This window comes from Siphateles boraxobius, unplaced genomic scaffold, assembly GCF_051911475.1.
Source record: "Siphateles boraxobius isolate OS27281-9 unplaced genomic scaffold, OSU_SipBor_1 51, whole genome shotgun sequence".
Classification (NCBI taxonomy): domain Eukaryota; kingdom Metazoa; phylum Chordata; class Actinopteri; order Cypriniformes; family Leuciscidae; genus Siphateles; species Siphateles boraxobius.
The window spans coordinates 350001-368901 of record NW_027509153.1 but is presented as its reverse complement, the minus strand read 5'-3'; the positions used below and the strand labels follow the sequence as shown (position 1 = coordinate 368901).

The 18901-nt window shown below is 40.9% G+C and overlaps 1 protein-coding gene across 1 annotated transcript in view; it reads right to left on the bottom strand.

Annotated features, from left to right (window-relative positions):
* Window positions 1–18901, bottom strand: part of LOC143712784 (FGGY carbohydrate kinase domain-containing protein-like) — a 328185-nt gene that overhangs the window by 206749 nt on the left and 102535 nt on the right. The window lies entirely within an intron of this gene.

Genomic DNA, 18901 nt, shown 5'->3' with positions numbered 1-18901 from the left:
TTTAGGCTGTCCGTGGTCGATGCATTAACAGGTCACAATTCATATTGTAAATGTTTTATTGCTTAAAACATGCAGTACAGTGGACAGGGAAGACAATGCAACATGTTGGTGTACTTTACAGCTCATAATTATGCATAATTAGCCTTAAAATGACATGTCCACGGACAGCTTACAGGGACCCTGTCACATAGGGTACAGGTGAGATCTTTTCTATATTTTGATGTCATGATTGATAAAAAAATGCATAAAAATGATTAAATATCAATTTTACGATAATCTCTGGGCCCCACTGAGCGATTTGCAGCCTTCAGAACCCCGAAATTCCACTGTCCACGAACAGCCTAAATTTTTGAATGGGATAAGTTGCAGATGGGACGTCCAGATCTCAGCATCTGGACACAATTTGGAGATGAAACCTGCGCTCCTGTGCTCATCTGGACATGCCCTGCCCATGGTGTGAATTTCAAAGAGATTGGAGAAACTTGAAAATCCGACCCAAAAAATCTCAAAGGGAGAACTTTTGAGTCGGATTTTCAAGTTTCTCCAAACGCCCTGAAATTCACAGCACTGTCTGGGCACGTCCAGATGAGTGCAGGAGCGCAGGTTTCAGCTCCAAATTGTGTCCAGAGGCTGAGATCTGGACGTCCCACGTACAATCTATCCCATTCAAAAATTTAGGCTGTTCGTGGACAGTGGAATTTCGGGGTTCTGAAGGCTGCAAATCGCTCAGGGGGGCCCAGAGATTAACGTAAAATTGATATTTAATCAATTTTATTCATTTTTATCAGTCATGACATCAAAATATAAAACAGCATCCCACCTGCAACTTATTTGAATGGCCTGTTCGTCCACGGCCAATCTAAGCGACAGCCCGTGGCCCTGCCCACTGACCACAGAGAGCCTATTTGTCCCACTGACCACCTATGTGACCACAGGAAGGTGTACACGAACATCCTATTTGGACCCTGTCAAATAAGTTACAGGTGGGCAAAGTAAGGGCCCACCTGTAACTTATTTGACAGGGTCCAAATAGGCTGTACGTGGTCAATGCATTAATAGGTCATATTTCATAATTACAGTGGTTTTATAAGGTGAAACCTACTGTACACCACACTGGGGACACCATACAACACACTGATGTACATTAAAGCTATTAATTATGCATAATTAGCCTAAAAATGGACTGTCCACGAACAGCCTATTTGGACCCTGTCAAATAAGTTACAGGTGGGCAAAGTAAGGGCCCACTAAAAATTGACTGTCCACGGACAGCCTATTTGGACCCTGTCGAATAAGTTACAGGTGTGCAAAGTAAGGGCCCACCTGTAACTTATTTGACGGAGTCAAATTTTATTCATTTTTATCAGTCATGACATCAAAATATAAAACAGCATCCCACAGCCCGTGGCCCTGCCCATTGACCACAGAGAGCCTATTTGTCCCACTGACTGCCTATGTGACCACGAATGGCCTATGTGTCCCATCAGAAGAACTATGCATTATTAGACTTAAAATGGCATGTCCATGGACAGCTTACAGGGACTCTGTCAAATAAGTTAAAGGTGGGATGCTTTTTTCGACTTTTTTGGAGCGGGTGAGTTCTTGGAAACTATGGGTGAGTTTTTGGAAAACTCAAATTTGTGAGGTCAAACCTACTGTAAACCACACTGGGTACACAATACAACACACTGATGTACATTAAAGCTATTAATTATGCATAGTTAGCCTAATAATGGACTGTCCACGAACAGCCTATTTGGATCCTGTCAAATTAGTTACAGGTGGGCACAGGAAGGTGTCCTCAGACATCCTATTTGGACCCTGTAAAATAAGTTAAGTTAAAAAATAAGTTGACAGGGTCCAAATAGGCTGTACGTGGTCAATGAATTAATAGGTCATATTTCATAATCAGTGGTTTTATAAGGTGAAACCTACTGTACACCACACTGGGGACACAATACAACACACTGATGTACATTAAAGCTATTAATTATGCATAGTTAGCCTAAAAATGGACTGTCCACGAACAGCCTATTTGGTCCCTGTCAAATAAGTTACAGGTGGGCAAATTAAGGGCCCACTGTAGCCTAAAAATGGACTGTCCACGAACAGCCTATTTGGTCCCTGTCAAATAAGTTACAGGTGGGCAAATTAAAGGCCCACTGTAGCCTAAAAATGGACTGTCCACGAACAGCCTATTTGGACCCTGCCAAATAAGTTACAGGTGGGCAAAGTAAGGGCCCACCTGTAACTTATTTGACGGAGTCCAAATAGGTTGTCCGTGGTCAATGCATTAATAGGCCATAATTCATAATTGCAGTGGTTTTTTGTGGTCAAACCTACTGTACACCACACTGGGGACAGAATACAACACACTGATGTACATTAAAACTATTAATTATGCATAATTAGCCTAAATATGGACTGTCCACGGACAGCATTTAGGGCACCCGTCAAATAGGTTACAGGTGGGATGCTGTTTTTGACTCTAACGCACTTAACGGGGTACTACGGACCCCAGTCTTTGTGGACCGTCTGAGGGGACCCTGAGGGGCCACAGATTTCAAATTGGAGCCATTCGGAGCTATTGGGACCGTTCCGTGGGGATATCCACCAAACGCCTATGAAAATGAATGGGAAAAGTTGCACGTGTCAGTGGCTCCCGCGCGGCCGCCAGGGGTCCGAGGGGCCCCAAACTATACAAAAAGTTGCGTCACGTGGCCCTCTGCGACAGACCGAGCGGGCTAGGTCGAGACATGCCAAGTTTATTTTTAGCTATTTTTTATGCACCTCTCTGTCTCCCATTGATCTCTATGGGAGCATGTGTCTGCTAGGGTTAATTCAGCAGTTAGGAATAGAGGGCCTACTAGGCTCGGGAAGCATCTAGAGCCACGATACTCTGGGGCCCGATTCGGGGGCCCGTGGCGGTCGTCCGTGACGAATCTAGAGGTCCTACGACCTTTCGACCCCTTAGGACGACTGTTTATTTGATTATCAAAAAGTAAGACTGTTAAGTTAGCACTTTTAAACATCCGCTCACTTAAAAATAAATCACTTTTAGTCAACGACTTAATAACCACATACAACCTGGATTTTATGTTGCTGTTTGGGAAGATCTAAATGCGTCTCTTCGCTGTGACATTTTCAATACAGCACTTGATGTAGAAGAGGACAGACTCTGTGTGTGTGTGTCCAGGTCCTGATCTTCAAAAATACTCCACTCTGTGCAGACGAAGCAGTTTTGCAGCTGGATGAGAGCATTTTCAGTCCAGGCTGTGATGGTCTGTGTGGCTGGTTTTGTTTGCCTCCTGAGGGGGGTGTAGGCCGGGAAGAGGAGCAGGGAGAGGTGGTCTGATTGTCCGAGGTGGGGGAGGGGGGACGCTCTGTAGTCATGTTTAATGTTGGAATAAACATGATCTAATGTGTTTTCTCCCCTAGTGGCACACTTGACGTGCTGATGGAATTTGGGGAGAACAGTCTTAAGGCAAGCTTTATTAAAGTCCCCCGCGATGATGTGAACGCCATCCGGATGAGCCCTCTGTTGTTTAGTTACCATGAGCTGAAGCTGGCCGAGTGCCGTGCTAATGTTAGCATTGGGATTGATGTGATTTACTTTTCCCTCCACTTGTTAATGCCACATTATCACCAATACATGACCAACTTTAGATGTTGATGTATCATTGAAAATAAATTATGGTGATTATTGTTTGCTTTAGTTGGGCTCTTGACCCTTGACGTCTTATCATTAGTTTGTCTCTGGCTGCTGTAACTGTGTATTTCTTATAATATTTGTTATGCCAAAAAATGCAGGAGAAAATGTCATCAGATGAAGTTGGTCATGTATTGGTGATAGTGTGGCATTAACAAGTGGAGGGAAAAGTAAATCAAAATTTAAAATAATCCGACTATGCCACAATGTGGCATTAACTAGTGGAGGGAAAAAAACACAAATGTTATGGCGAAAAATGCAAGCGAAACTTAGATGATGTTGTTCACTTGTTAATGATTGTATACCGTAATTCCTCAAATAAAAACCGGGGCCTTTATTTACCTGAACTGCAGGAGGTAACAAGCTTTTATTTGAAGCAGGCTTTTGTTAGAGGCAGGCCTTTATTTCTAATTCCATCTTTTTGATAAATAATAGGATTGGGCCGATGGACGATGCAATCATCTATCGGGATGGCTGACAGACATCACTATGTTGAGACGGCATCGCGATCCCCCCCGCCCCCCCATGTTTCCATGGTGACGCGTCATGCTTGGCATGTGATTCACCACAGCCAAAATAGCGCTGTATGACAGATGTAGCACTTTTATTTCTAAATATTAACAAACTTGCTTACCATGTTATCAACTATCTTCTATTCCGATTCTCAAATACATGCAAGTGAGTTTGTTTTGTCGTTTAAAAAACCTTTATCAATGATCTTTATCTGTAACGTGAGATGTTTGTTTGGGCCGCAGCAGTTAAGAGATTCCTGTCTGTTGGATTTATTACAGCACGTGAATTCATCAGTTTCTCCTAAAATACATGAAAGTAAGTGGCCGGTGAACTGGAAGAAGAATAGAGTAAAAAAAATTATGTTCAGAATCAGCACGAGCTTTATCCTTTCGCAAATCCCCCCATAAACAACAAAGTCTAGATGCGATATAAATAAGAAATTCACTGTGCAGTGCAGACAACTTCAGGGTTTATGATGAGATTTTAGTGAGAGTGCAGAACGCGGTAAGTCAGTCATGGCTTAAAGGGAGCGCTATTGACAATCTAAATAATAATTTTGTTCGCCTACGGCAGCTGGTTAAGTCCAAAAATGCGCAGTTCTTTGGCAGTTGGGGCTGTTCGAGGTCGGATCACGTTCTCACCACAAACAAACCGCTCCAGAGTTCGCTTGAAAGCGTACGGAGACCACCTCTTCGAGGAGGTCTCGGTACGCTTATTTGGTCCGCTTTTGGTGCGCACCCAAGTGCGATTGCTGCTTTCACACCTGCCCAAACGAACCGCACCAAGGGGGAAAACAAACTCTAGTGCGATTCAACCGAACTAAATGAGGCAGGTGTGAAAGCACCCTAAAACACCTCGGCAAATATATTTGAATGAATAATTATTGCTGCTTCCATAGACACCATTGTGTATTTTACAAACTATAAATGTATTGTTTTGCTATAAATTATATGTATCTAAATGTCTGAAACCTAAAATAAAAATTATGTGGTTAAAAACACTGAATAGTTGTGATATACGGACGGTATGACCAGCGCTGAAAGTCCGTCTTTAGCTCAGCGCCAGCCATAGCGCGAAAGCACAGTTTGAATTTGGCAGTGATGTCACGTCACTGTACATCCGCTCCTCAGTGGTCAGCTCCTGCAGTGCGTGCCAAAATCGATATTGCTGATGAGATGTAACGTTAGAGGGAAATATCTAGTGGAAAATGAGTATGTTACGTTATGTCATTACATGAAAGGCACTTAGGAGATTACCTATCAACACTAAATTTTCCCCAGCCTTAATTTAAGACCGGCCTTTAATTGTCTGTGTTGACCCCGCCCCCGGCCACTATCAGAGGCCCAGCCGGCGTTTAATTGACTACGGTTTTTATTTGAGGAATTACAGTAGTCATCTTTTAGTGGCCTGATTGACTGATATCAGAGTCTCTGATTAAATTGTTTAATATTAATTGTTAATTTCACATCCCAATACTACTGCAGAAATTCATGCAGTGCCGTGATACTCTGAAAGATCTCACACGTCACACGCATCACACACATGACCAGCGTCGGCCAATAGTGAGCCTATTTAACGACACAGAAGCGCTGCGCTATTACACTAGTAAACTCACTCTAGGCCCACAGAGAAGAAAATCCCTTAGAAGCCTGTGGAGGAGTGACCCAGCTCTCAGATTTCATCACAAATATCCTAATTTGTGTTCCGAAGATGAACGCAAGTCTTACGAGGTTGAAACAACATGTGGATGAGTAATTACTGACAGAATTTTCATTTTTGGGTGAACTAACCCTTTAAAAGTAATTTGAATAACAGATTGTCATAATTCTGATGCCACAATATCACAAGGCTACTGTAAATCATGAGAAATTGACTGCTACTGTTTTTTATGTAATATTATTGTGGCAGAATAAGTTATTTTATCATCTGATTAGTTTAGTTTGGGGAATGGATTGGCTGGCCAATGGGGTGGGGTCTCCTCTCCCTGGCATTTCCGTTCCCATTCCTATTCAGGTATGTTAAGACTGTAGCTTGTTTATTGAGGATGCAGGACAGCCAGCTAATAAAGCATTACAGTAATCTAGTCTCGAGGTCATGAATGCATGAACTAACTGACTAAGGTGGAAAAAGGCTATTCTTGTAACATATGAAATATGATTTTCGAAAGACAAGTTGCGGTCTAGTATAACACCCAGATCTTTTACTGTAGTGGATAAAGTAACAGGACATCCTTCTAAATTAAAGTTGTATTGTACAAGGTTGTGGGGGTAGTTTTTTGGACCAATAAGTAATACCTCCGTTTTATCTGAATTTAATAGCAGGAAATTACACGTCATCCAGCATTTTATATCTTTGAGACACTCTGTCAATTTAGATGAGTTAGTGTTCTCATCTGGTCGTGATGAAATATATAATTGAGTGTCATCAGCATAACAGTGGAAATTAATTCCACGTTTTCTTATAATATTACCAAGTGGCAGCATATATATTGAGAATAGCAGAGGGCCTAACACCGATCCTTGCGGCACTCCATAGCCTACTGACGTTATCTTCGATTTTGCCACATTTAAACAGACAAAATGATAACGGTCTGATAAGTACGATCTAAACCAGCTTAATGCCTGTCCCTGAACACCAGTGTAGTTTTGTAGTCGATCCAAGAGTATTTTATGATCTATAGTGTCGAACGCAGCGCTAAGATCGAGTAGAACTAGTATTGAGATACAGCCTTGGTCAGAAGCTAAAAGTAAATCATTTGTAATTTTAACTAGCGCAGTTTCTGTGCTATGATGCGGTCTGAATCCTGACTGAAATTTTCATTGATATCATTTTCTTGCAAGAAAGAGCACAATTGAGCGGACACAACTTTTTCTAGAATTTTAGACATAAATGGAAGATTTGAAATGGGTCTGTAATTTGCTAGGTTATTTGGATCTAATTGCGGTTTCTTAATGAGAGGTTTTATTACTGCCAGTTTGAATATTCTTGGAACATGACCTAAAGATAAAGACGAGTTAATAATATTGAGAAGAGGCTCTTCCACTACAGGTAACACTTCTTTCAGTAGTTTAGTGGGTATTGAATCTAATAAACATGTTGTTGGTTTAGATGCAATGATAAGTTTATTTAACTCTTCCTGTCCTATGGTTGTAAAGCGGTGTAGTTGTTCTTGAGGGGCGATAATTGAGGCTGAATCATAAGACACCATAAAAGATTGTACATTTACAAATGTGTTTCTGATGCTTTCTATTTTCTCATTGAAGAAATTCATAAAATCATTACTACTATACTGTAATGGAATATTTTGCTCTGGTGATGTTTGTTTATTTGTTAGTCTAGCTACGGTGTTGAATAAAAACCTTGGATTATTTTGGTTATTTTCTATTAGTTTGCGGAGATGCTCAGCCCTGGCTGCTTTTAGAGCCTTTTTATAACGTGACATACTGTCTTTCCACGCGATTCTAAAGACCTCTAAATTAGTTTGTTTCCATTTACACTCTAAGTTACGCTCTAAGTTTCTCTCTTGATAACATGCGTAGCACTGTTGTACCATGGTGCTTTAGTTTTCTCTCTAACCTTTTTTAATCTAATTGGTGCAACAATTTCTAGTGTACTAGAGAAAATGGTGCTCAAACTGCTAGTCATTTCCTCTAGTTCATCTGTTTGTTTGGGTTCACTGAGTAGCTGAGATAGATCAGGTAAGCTATTTGAGAATCTATCTATAGTGGTTGGAAGGATTGTTCTGCCTGGTCTATAACGTGGCGCAACATGACAAATTTCAGGAGTACGTATTATGCAAGTTATCATGTAATGATCAGTGACATCATCACTTTGCGGTACAATATCTATATCAGTTGGATTGGTTCCATATGATATAATTAAATCTAGTGTATGATTTAGACGATGAGTGGGACCACTGATGTTTTGCTTGACCCCAAAGGAGTTTAATAAATCTGTAAACGCAGCCCCTAATGCATCATTTGTGTTATCTACGTGTATGTTAAAATCTCCAACAATTATTGCTTTATCGACATTGACCAATAGATCTGAGAGAAAGTCTGCAAACTCTTTTAGGAAATCAGCATAGGGCCCTGGAGGTCTATATACAGTAGCCAAGGCTAGAGATAATAGGGATTTCTTTCTTACATCTAAGAGCGTAACATTTAGCACAAGTACTTCAAACGAATTAAACCTGTGACCTGTTTTCTAAGTAACATTTAGAATATCTCTATAGATTGTTGCAACTCCGCCGCCACAACCGATCAGACGGGGCTCATGCTTATAACAGTATCCTGGTGGAGTGGACTCATTTAGACCGAAATAATCATTTGGTTTAAGCCAGGTTTCAGTAAGGCAGAATACATCGAAACTATTATCTGCGACCATTTCATTTACAATAACCGCCTTAGGTGTGAGCGATCTAATGTTTAGAAGACCTAGCTTTAGAAATTGTTTTTGTTCACTGATATTGAGATTTTCAGGTTTAATTACAATAAGATTTTTCCTAGATCCTACAGTAGATTTATTGTTTGGCCTCACTAAACGAGGAATAGACACAGTTTCTATATAATGTTCTACACTACTTATATCAATTAAGTTGGGACAGCAAAGACTGTGATTTGGACTTTGACTTACTAGTCATATGGTGTGTAACGTCTTGGAGATGTTGTCCGACAGAACAGCCGCTCCGATTCTGCTGGGGTGCAGGCCATCAGCACAGTAGAGCCTAGGTCGTTCCCAGAACAGATTCCAATTATTTACAAAGAGCAGTTTCTGTTCATTACACAATGACATTAACCATTCATTTAGTGCAAATAATCTACTGAACCTTTCCTGTCCTTGTCAGTACGTGGGAAGCGGTCCAGACACGATGATCGTTGCTTCAGGTGATGTGCTGCGTACCGTCTCGATCAGGCTCCTGTAGTCCTTCTTCAGAACCTCCGTCTGCCGCAGACTGATGTTGTTCACTCCCGCGTGCAGCACAACAGCTCCGACGCGTTCGTCAGCGTTCAGGATCTCGGGAACATGTGCAGCGACATCTAGAACACAAGCACCAGGAAAGCAGTGAGTGCGCACCTTACCCTTACCTGAGGTAGCACGGACATGACGGACGATGGAACTGCTGATGATCACGGCGTCGTCGCGTTCCGACTCGCGAAGAGGGGAGAAGCGGTTCCGGGTGGAGATCTCGAAGACCAGGAGAGGTGGAGAGGTTCTTGGTCTGGTCCTGGCTCGTGTCTTCCGCTGAGGAATCACCCAGGGCCCATGGTGTTGTGTCGGTGCCGGAGTGAATGAAGCCAGGGATGATCGCGTCCTGGGTGCTTGCGTCCTGTGCAGAGAAGCACACGGAGTAGACGAGGTCGGAGTCAAAAAGTTACTAACCACTGACTTGTGAGCATCGGCGCTTGATGTTTCAAGCGCTGAACGCCGATCTCGCAGCTCGGCTTGCCTCTCTAGCAGACCACGGATCTGCTTCTCCACGGACTCCAGCTCCAACAGCACCGAATGCAGCTCTAATGTGTCCTCACCTGCACTCAGAGGTAACGTTAGACACACATCCGATATATTCGCCATTATAACAGATGAACAGTAAATTAGTAGTGATACTACCAATATCACTACTAATTTAGGACTGAAATCCTGGATATAACCCGTATCCTTTCAGTGAAACGGGTGTAAATGAGATCAATAGGCGAGAGGCCACGTGTGCGATGCTAGCGGGCTAAAGGCTAGTAGCGGAGATTCGAAAAGTTGGATCTAAGTAGCGAAATCAAAGCAATCCGATTGTTTTTTATAAGGAAAAGTATCGAAGATAAGTTCACATGCTATAAAAACAGAAAGTGATTGTTTATAAATGAGTGGTAAAGAAGAAAATCAAGGATTTATGAATCAATTCGACGGAGCTCCAAACACAAACCGCACGCCCATGCGCAAAGAGTTGTGTCTTAGAAATGCATTTCCAATCACATTTGGCTGGCTGCGTCAGTTAATGAGCATGCGGTTTAATGAATTACCGGAGAACGTGCTTCATGAGGCTCAAACGCACACACACGCAAAGGTCTCTCGCTCTCTCCCTCTCCGCCGTGCGCGCGCTACGCGGTTTGGAGCACAGTTCTCGCATGCGCGCTCTTGCTCGCTCACTCTAGATTCCAGGAGATTTGAACTAATTTGTGGGCATCAGGAAGCGGGCATCAGGGAGCCACTATCAATATGCGGGAGACTCCCGGAACTTCTGGGAGACTTGGGATGTCTGCAATATTAAATTACGGAAAGAACTGAGTTTCACTTTGCAGTGTATTCTTGTAGTTTTAATAGGTTTTCAAAGTAACTTGAAAGTAAAGTAATTAGTAATCTGATTTTACTTGCAGTAATCAGTAATGTAAGCAAATTACAATTTTAAAGTAGTAATTAGTGATTTGTAGTGGATTACTTTTTTTGAGTAACTTACCCAACACTGGTAACCATACAGCTTTACATCTGGTGTTTGTTCAATCCAAATCATAAGTAAGCCTCACCCTTTTTTTACATTTGGAGTTTTGTGAATTTAGTTTACCTCTTAGATTTTTTTGTTAAAGGTAAAGGGGGAATGGAACATAAAACTCTTTAAACCCTACTTTTGTTTTTTATCTATTTTGCAGCTGTACCATAGCCTATTCCCAATTTATTTTCTCTTTTTTTGCTGCAATGTATTATATTGTTTTATTGTAAAGTGCTTATGCTTCTCGCCTCATTCAATGTCCTGTTATACTGTATATCTGCTCTTGCTGTATGTGGTGTCGTCAGGGATCCTGAGTGCTATAGCCTCATATTTACGACACAGTGTCTGTAAACTTTTTTGCCACTTCTCCCTTGGGTGTCTTCACTTTCAACCGTAGGGAATATCTTTTGGTAAGGACAGTCTTCTTCATCCCCCCGACTCCATGGACTATAAGCCTGATATTCTCACCGCACAGTCCAAGGCGATCAGCTGTTTCATTGGTGATATAATTGGTGTCAGATGTGAGGTCGATTAGTGAGCCAATAAGTCAACCCGAGTTTGTCGTTACTTCCATCAGCATCATCACCACTGGATGTTCTTGCAGTCCATCTCCAGCCTTGGCACATACAGTTGATGATATTTTGTTTGAGAACACATTCTTGCATTTCTCTCTTTGTTCTGGAGTAAGCTCTGCAAGAAACTCTTCGTGTTTGTTGGTTAGGCCAAGTTTCTTTCCTCCAATTTTTATGGTGCTCTGCTCCTCACTGCTGCTGTATTTCTTTGAAGTCGGTGGCTTAAGACACAGAAGGTAATTGTGGTCCGATATCCCTCCTTTCCGACAGTCTACTTTTCGGCAGAGGTATCTGGGTGTGCATCCTTTCCCATCCTTGGGGTGGGGCCGCAAACACTTGGAGCACAACCATAGCTTCTTCACATGGGCCCTTTTTCTTAAGAGATCTTCTTCCCTGGAGACCTTGCACGCAAATAGCTTGCCAGCATGGGAGTCATCTTCACAGACAATACAGCTGGGATAGTCGTCCTTCTGACCTGCTGTGGATTTAGTGAATGCCTTCCTCCCTCTCTTATCTGGGTATTCTGCAGCACCCTTTTCCACAGGGCCTTTATCTGCAGGGCTTGGCTCCACCTGTTCCAACTCCTCAAGAATCTCCTCCTGCTTCTTCAAGAATCCTATGAGGCAATCAAAATGATGCAGTGGAGAGAACCTGTTTTCCGGGTCAGTTTTGTGCATAATCCACTCCTTCTTGAGTGAACTGGGAAGCTTGCTTTCAAGAGATTGAGCAACAACACAGTTCTTCACGGCGTCTTCTTCACCAAGAATCTGGAGGTTGCACAGTGCCCTTTCCACAGCCTGGATCAATTCAATGGTTCTTCTTGGATTGTTTCCTTTATCGGGGGGAAGAGACTGGACCTCGTTGGTGACCATTAAGACTATTTTCGCTCTGTTCCCGTATTTGCTGTCCAGTAGCCTAAACATATCGTCGGCGGATCCACAGCTAGATAGGACAAGATCCTTCTTGACCTTTTCGTGGAGACTATTTAATAAGTGGAACCTTTTTAAACATTCCACACCTTGTGGGTTACCCAATTCTTGTAGGTCCTCCCACTCAGTCTTCCAGCAGTAATAGTCCCTCATGTCACCAGAGAAAGTGGGTAGCCGTGCTTTTTCAAGGCTGATTTGAGGCTTGAGATTAGAGTATCCTTTGGTTCTTTCTGGGCTGCTTTGCTGTAAGAGAGGCCGGGTGTTCATGTTTAATGCCCCAGTGTACCTTTTGGACTTCAGCTTGCGATCGGCAGACATGTCAGGGAGAGAGGGGAAAGAAGCATCTTGTATCGGATCCATAATATATCATACATAATATATCATAAATTCTGAATAATACACAAATATAAATAAATATAAATTCCAATATAGCCAATACTATAAACACTATGGAATAATATATAATATATTATGGAATTTAATCAACATTCAATATTATAAATATTATAATATACTTAGTGTTTAAACTAAATGACTAAACAAAGCATACACATTTAAACACAGAAATGCTACAGTTTCACACACACCAAATATACAACAATGTCAATGTTATACACTAAACCATTCGCCCAAAACCACAAAAGGTATGCTCAGTGTTTTGGCCCAAAATGAAACCAGTGAGTGTAGTTTTAAGTAGTAACGCTGAGCATAGTAATCCATTATCAATGTAAAGCAATTAACTGCATTACCCATGCGGCACCGCAAACAGGAAGTAACTCGTGTGACAGTGAAACGCTCCAAATCCAAACATTTACTTAAAATATAACCACGGATACTATAAAGCCGACATCGTTAAACATCAGGCCGCAAACAAGGTTTTATCAACGTGACCAAAGTAACAGTTATCAGGCATACAAACCGCGCACATATACAGCGGCAGTAAGGCGGTAGCGCAAACAAACAAACTTAAAACCGCAGCACAATGGATAGAAACAGCATCTTTCCGGTGATCACATCTCTCCTGATGAGACAACATGCCAAAACTAGTACTCGCTCCTGCTTATAGCCCGTACTCATTCATTACTGGATTCTAACACACCGTTTTTTGGGGATTTTTACTGGTCCACGTTTCAACTCTTGACTGGCCCGTCCTTCAATCAGGGAAGTGAACCTCCCGCCTATTAACCTGTGTTACATTGCTGCTTAACACCCGTGAAGTAGTGAACACGACAGAGTGAGTTCAACAGCAAGCAGTAAAATCAGCCGCATCACAGGTGGACTCCACATGCACAAACAACAGGTTCTTCTTTGCTGCTTTTTAATCTAAGTTGAACTGCATTAGACAGTTTGTCACACAAAGACATTGATATTCCAAAGATTTGGATTACAGGAATAAAATCTGGTGTATTTTATGACAGCATATTAATAAGAATATGCCCCACAATAAACAATATTACAGAAATATTGCATGATTATGGTTAAATGATCACACAATTATTTTATGAATTCAATATTTTAAACTGTAGTATTGTTTAAAATGTATCCTTTGAAATGCCAAATCATAACAGAGTAAAATTTTATAATTTCAAATGAAATAAGTTCATAATCCTGATTTGGACCAAATGATCACTGGATTGATCTGGGCCACATTCCTTCCATCAACAATCGGCCCTCACCGTTGCCACAACGCCCAGTTCTGGCTGAAAGGATACGTGCTATTGCCGACAGAAGGCCAGCAGTGCTAGCTTGAGGCCACATTCGGCCCAAGCTTGCTTGCGATGTGGGTTTGTGTGGATTAATCATGACATTAAGATAACAGGTAATTGTTTCTTTATACTGTGTTTCGATCATTAAAAGTGTACTGTCTCCATCTGATTCAGCTCATCACTTTGTCAATAGAAAGGGGACTAAAAATATATTTTTTTCCCCAATTGTCCCCAAAGACAAATGAAGAGATATGTCTAACAACCAACAACACAGTGATGTGATAACACAAAACACTACTGGGAATATCCCGTCTTTATGTTTATATACCTTTTGCATTATCAGTATTACACTTATATTATTGTATACTTGTGTTATTATATGCTTGTATTACACTTACATTTATATTGTTACAGCAGTACAGTAATGCGTACTATTATATGGGGGAAGCAAGAATGGCAGACAGGAAAAATGTATTTAAGTGCAGGTGCGGTACCTTAATTTAAACAAAGCCAAAACCAAACCAATACAAGGGAACACGGAGAACAGGGCACCATGGCGGAGCAGAGACAACACCAAATTATGTTTTTTGAAAATGTAAAACTGCAGAAAGTTTTCAGTGATGGGTAGGTTTAGGGTTAAAGGGATGGAGTCTATACAGTATAAAAATCATGCCTATGAAAAGTTCGCATAAAACAGGGAATACCAACCTGTGTGTGTGGTCCAGGACCAAATGTCCCTACAAGGATAGTAAAAAACATTTTGTGGGGAAAAATGTAAGTTCTTATGAAAAGAAAAATCTTATAAATCAGGGATTTTCAACTCTAGCCCTTTCCTGCAGTTTACCTCCAACCTTGAAAAAATTCACCTGCTTGTAGCTTTACCCTTTACTTTAATTTGCTTTTTAAGGTGTGATTGATTAGGGTTGGAGCAAAACTCCTGTTAAAAAAAAAACGCTGTTATCTATGCAGAAACAAAAGTGTGTGTTGGGTTGTTGGGTTGTTGGGTTGTTGGTTGGGTGGGTGGGTGTGTTTTTTGGGGTTGGGTGGTGGTATGTGTGTAGATGTGTGTCTAAAACAGAGGATTATTACGGAGCGCAATCCTCTCAGCTGACTTGGCTTTGGGAATATTTGGGAAGAACGTTCTGAATACCAGCCACTTTCTTTTAACAACACAAGATGTTGGACCATAATATTACAGCATAACAAAGAAAAAAAAAAAAATTTGATAGAAAAAAAAACCTTAAAAGATTAAAAGTCTGATGCTCTACCGACTGAGCTATACGGGCTCTTGCTGGAGAAGCGTGCGTGCTGCGTGGGAACGCACAGCAAAATTAATCGTATTGGCGCAGAAAAAAGAGTGTCCTCCAATGCATAGCGTTTCCTTCTTTGAAGATTCAGAATGGCCGTCAAAACGTCTGCTATGTCAAAATATATTTGCAAATTAGTGGGAATGCAGCCTAATAGACTGATGATAATAGTAATTAAAGGAAAATAATGCTAGGAAAAAGAACAAAAACTCACTGCTACTTGTCTGGAAAGCCTCTTCACACGCTTCAATGCTGTTGACTTGCCGCGCTCTTATCGTTATTGTAAACTTGTGTCAAAGGCGCAGTTGTTTGTAGCAAATAGCAAGCCCGCGGCACTCTAGGTAACAGCCAGCGAGTGTACTGACACCTAGCGATTAGAAAATATACACGCACCATATTCTCTCTGAAGCAAGATTCTTCCGAAATAAATAGGAGCGTTTCGTTTTCAGTCTTTTCTCTAAAGGTTCGAACCTGAGAGCTCGTGCTTTCAAAGAAGGTCCCAGTTTCAATTCACTCGAACATCCAGAGCACCTCAAGGGCACGCGCCGTGCACAAAAAGAGTAGTCTGAAGGATGGGGTGAGGACAGCTGGTGACATGGAGCTCAATTTCAATGGCACCCAGAAAATCTTGCCATGACCCGGATTCGCTGCAGCCACAATGCAGAGTACTAACCACTATACGATCATGGCGAGCTACCGGTCTACCTGACGTGTCCCTGAATACAAAGGGGCCTTGTCATCTTTAGCTTGCAGACAAAACTGTTTCTTACCAAAATAACTCTTTTCAAGGGTAATCCTGTAACAGTGACTTTTTTTCCTTTTATAAAGTTTAAGCTAGGCCTCCAGAAGGTTACAAACTAAAGCAGGCGCAGGCTGTCAACGTAGTCGGCAGGATTCGAACATGCGCGGGGATTTCCCTGATGGATTTCTAGTCCATCGCCTTAACCACTCGGCCACGACTACAAGCTGGCTGAAAGGGGCATGTCGTTTGCCTTGGTGCCTTGCAGCGTCGCTGCCCGAGGCCAGTGTAGATCAGCAAGAACTCAACAACAAAACGTACCGCTCCACAAAAAGAGGCTTGTTCACCTGAACAGGGACTTGAACCCTGGAGCCTCAGATTAAAAGTCTGATGCTCTACCGACTGAGCTATCCGGGCTCTTGCTGGAGAAGCGTGCGTGCTGCATGGGAACGCACAGCAAAATTAATCGTATTGGCGCAGAAAAAAGAGTGTCCTCCAATGCATAGCGTTTCCTTCTTTGAAGATTCAGAATGGCCGTCAAAACGTCTGCTATGTCAAAATATATTTGCAAATTAGTGGGAATGCAGCCTAATAGACTGATGATAATCAGGAGTGTGAAGTAACGAATTACAAATACTCACGTTACTGTAATTAAGTAGTTTTTTTCAGAAATTGTACTTTTTTGAGTAGTTTAAAATTTTTGTAATTTTACTTTTACTTGAGTACATTTTAAGTGATGTATCGGTACTATTTCTCCGCTATTTTCCTTCTGTTTGTGGTCGTTACTCGTTACATGCTTGTTTTAAATGTATTTTATTTTTATCCATCAACGTGATTGGATTGAGTAAGCCAGGGGTCTCCAACACGTCGCTCGCGAGCTACCAGTAGCTCGTGGCCTGATTGGAGGTAGCTCGCCAAGGGGCCGTTCACATATAGCGTCTTTTGCACGCTCAAGTTCGTTATTTCAAATGTAGGAAGCTCATAATTGAAGCGACGCGCTCATTTTTTCCAGGCGCAGTGAGATGAAAAAATGCATTAACTTCTAAAACTTCTTTGTCATTGTGGAGAGCGCAGTGGATGGTTGCATAGCAACGACCGAATTTTACTATTAATAATAAAAGATAAGCTAATGTGCATTGTAAACGTCAGTAGTTTATCTTTTTTGACTCATTCTTTTTATAAAAATTATTAAAAGGCGGAAATATGCAAGGTTTCTTTTTATAAATCTTTTTTGTCAAAAAAAGTTTGAACTTGTAGGCTACATACTAGTAGATAACATGTCCAGTACTCCTTTAAAATCTGGCCATCATTTTTAATGTTGTTATTTTAATGTTTATGTAACAAAAAGTGCATATTAATGCTAATTATATTTGTTATTTGCTGGTTTTCGACATAAAACTTGGTGAATTGATTTTATTGTGTAGCTAGTATTAGTACTTTTTGAACAGGATTCTGTGATAACCGTGATCATTTTAGTTACTATAATCATGAAATGAAATTTCCATGCCAGTTCATCTCTAGTTAAGATGCACTATAAAATCAACTATAATTAGGTTTTGTTTTTACAGTATAATATGCAAAGTACAATTTTCTTTAAAAAAATGTATCTCTGATTCTGTTCTTTTCTCTGACATTTAAGGGTGACATATGAGCCTACAAAAACTCTTTTAGGTCTAAAACAGTTTAAATAGTTGTTAATATGAGAGTTATGAGACATTATTTAAGAGATTAAAGTATTGTATTACATGAGTAGCTCTCGGCCACTATGTTTTTTAAAAAGTAGCTCTCAAATGAAAAAAGGTTGGAGACCCCTGGAGTAAGCGGTCTCGTGACTGTCATCAAATCAAATTAAGCATAGACAACTTTAACCGCCTATTCCTGCTGTTACTCGTGACTGCTGTGGAAGTGCATTCTTCACGCATCAATCCAGATATCAATCCTCTAATAAGGTACATTTCACATTTCTGCTTAATATGATATTTATATAGGCTGGCCTGTCTACAGGGCCTAACATTTGGTCTGAGGCTGTGGGTATTGCGTGACGAGTTCATAAGGCGGTAAATTCCCGCTCCCATTTACTTCAAAATCACATTATAGAGAGACGCGCGTCACGATCTGTGCACTGCCGCGTCTCGCGCTCGCCATGCCGCCAGATTCAGAATCAGTGTGAACCATGGCGTTAACTTGTACTGCATTTCTGTCAGTGCGTGACTACAGCTCGTTAATAAACAACGTTTTTTGATTGATCCATTACAATCCGTATTCATTTGGCAAGTGCACTTGCGCAAAAACATTTTTCATGTTGAACTTTTTTTTTGTGTGTGTGTGGATGCTGCTGATAAAACCCCTTCACCGAGACTACAAAGAGACATGCATTTGTGTGTGTGTGTGTGTGTGTGTGTGTGTGTGTGTGTGTGTGTTTGTTTCTTTTGTAAAAGTTTCCTGGATATAACTTCCCTATTTAATGCAAAATTTTCCTTACAAATTATATTATCAGCATTACAATGTGAGTAAATGTAGCCGTGTAAAATGTAAGGGATGATGCCACCCTTCTAGAACAATGTGCATTTACATTTAAATTGTAACATATTTAATATCATGGAATTAAAGTGTGTAATTAGTGTTAGCTCACTATCTTAGCCTTTTTCAGTGCATTATGTGAGGTAATTGATAATATTAGTGATTCTCATTTATCAAAACACTAACATTGATACCGTTTTGGAGAGAAATTGGGTATTTTTTAATCTCTCTATTTGATGCATTTTAAAAAGATGGATGATAGATATTCTTCAATCTTTCTAACAAAGAACAAAATATAATGTGAATTACATTATGTACAATTTTTTTAAACGTATAAATTGTAGTGCACAGTGTTTATTGTAAGGGGTAGAATCCGCAGCTCAGTATTCACTACTCACTACTCATGAGTACTTTTAAATAAGCTACTT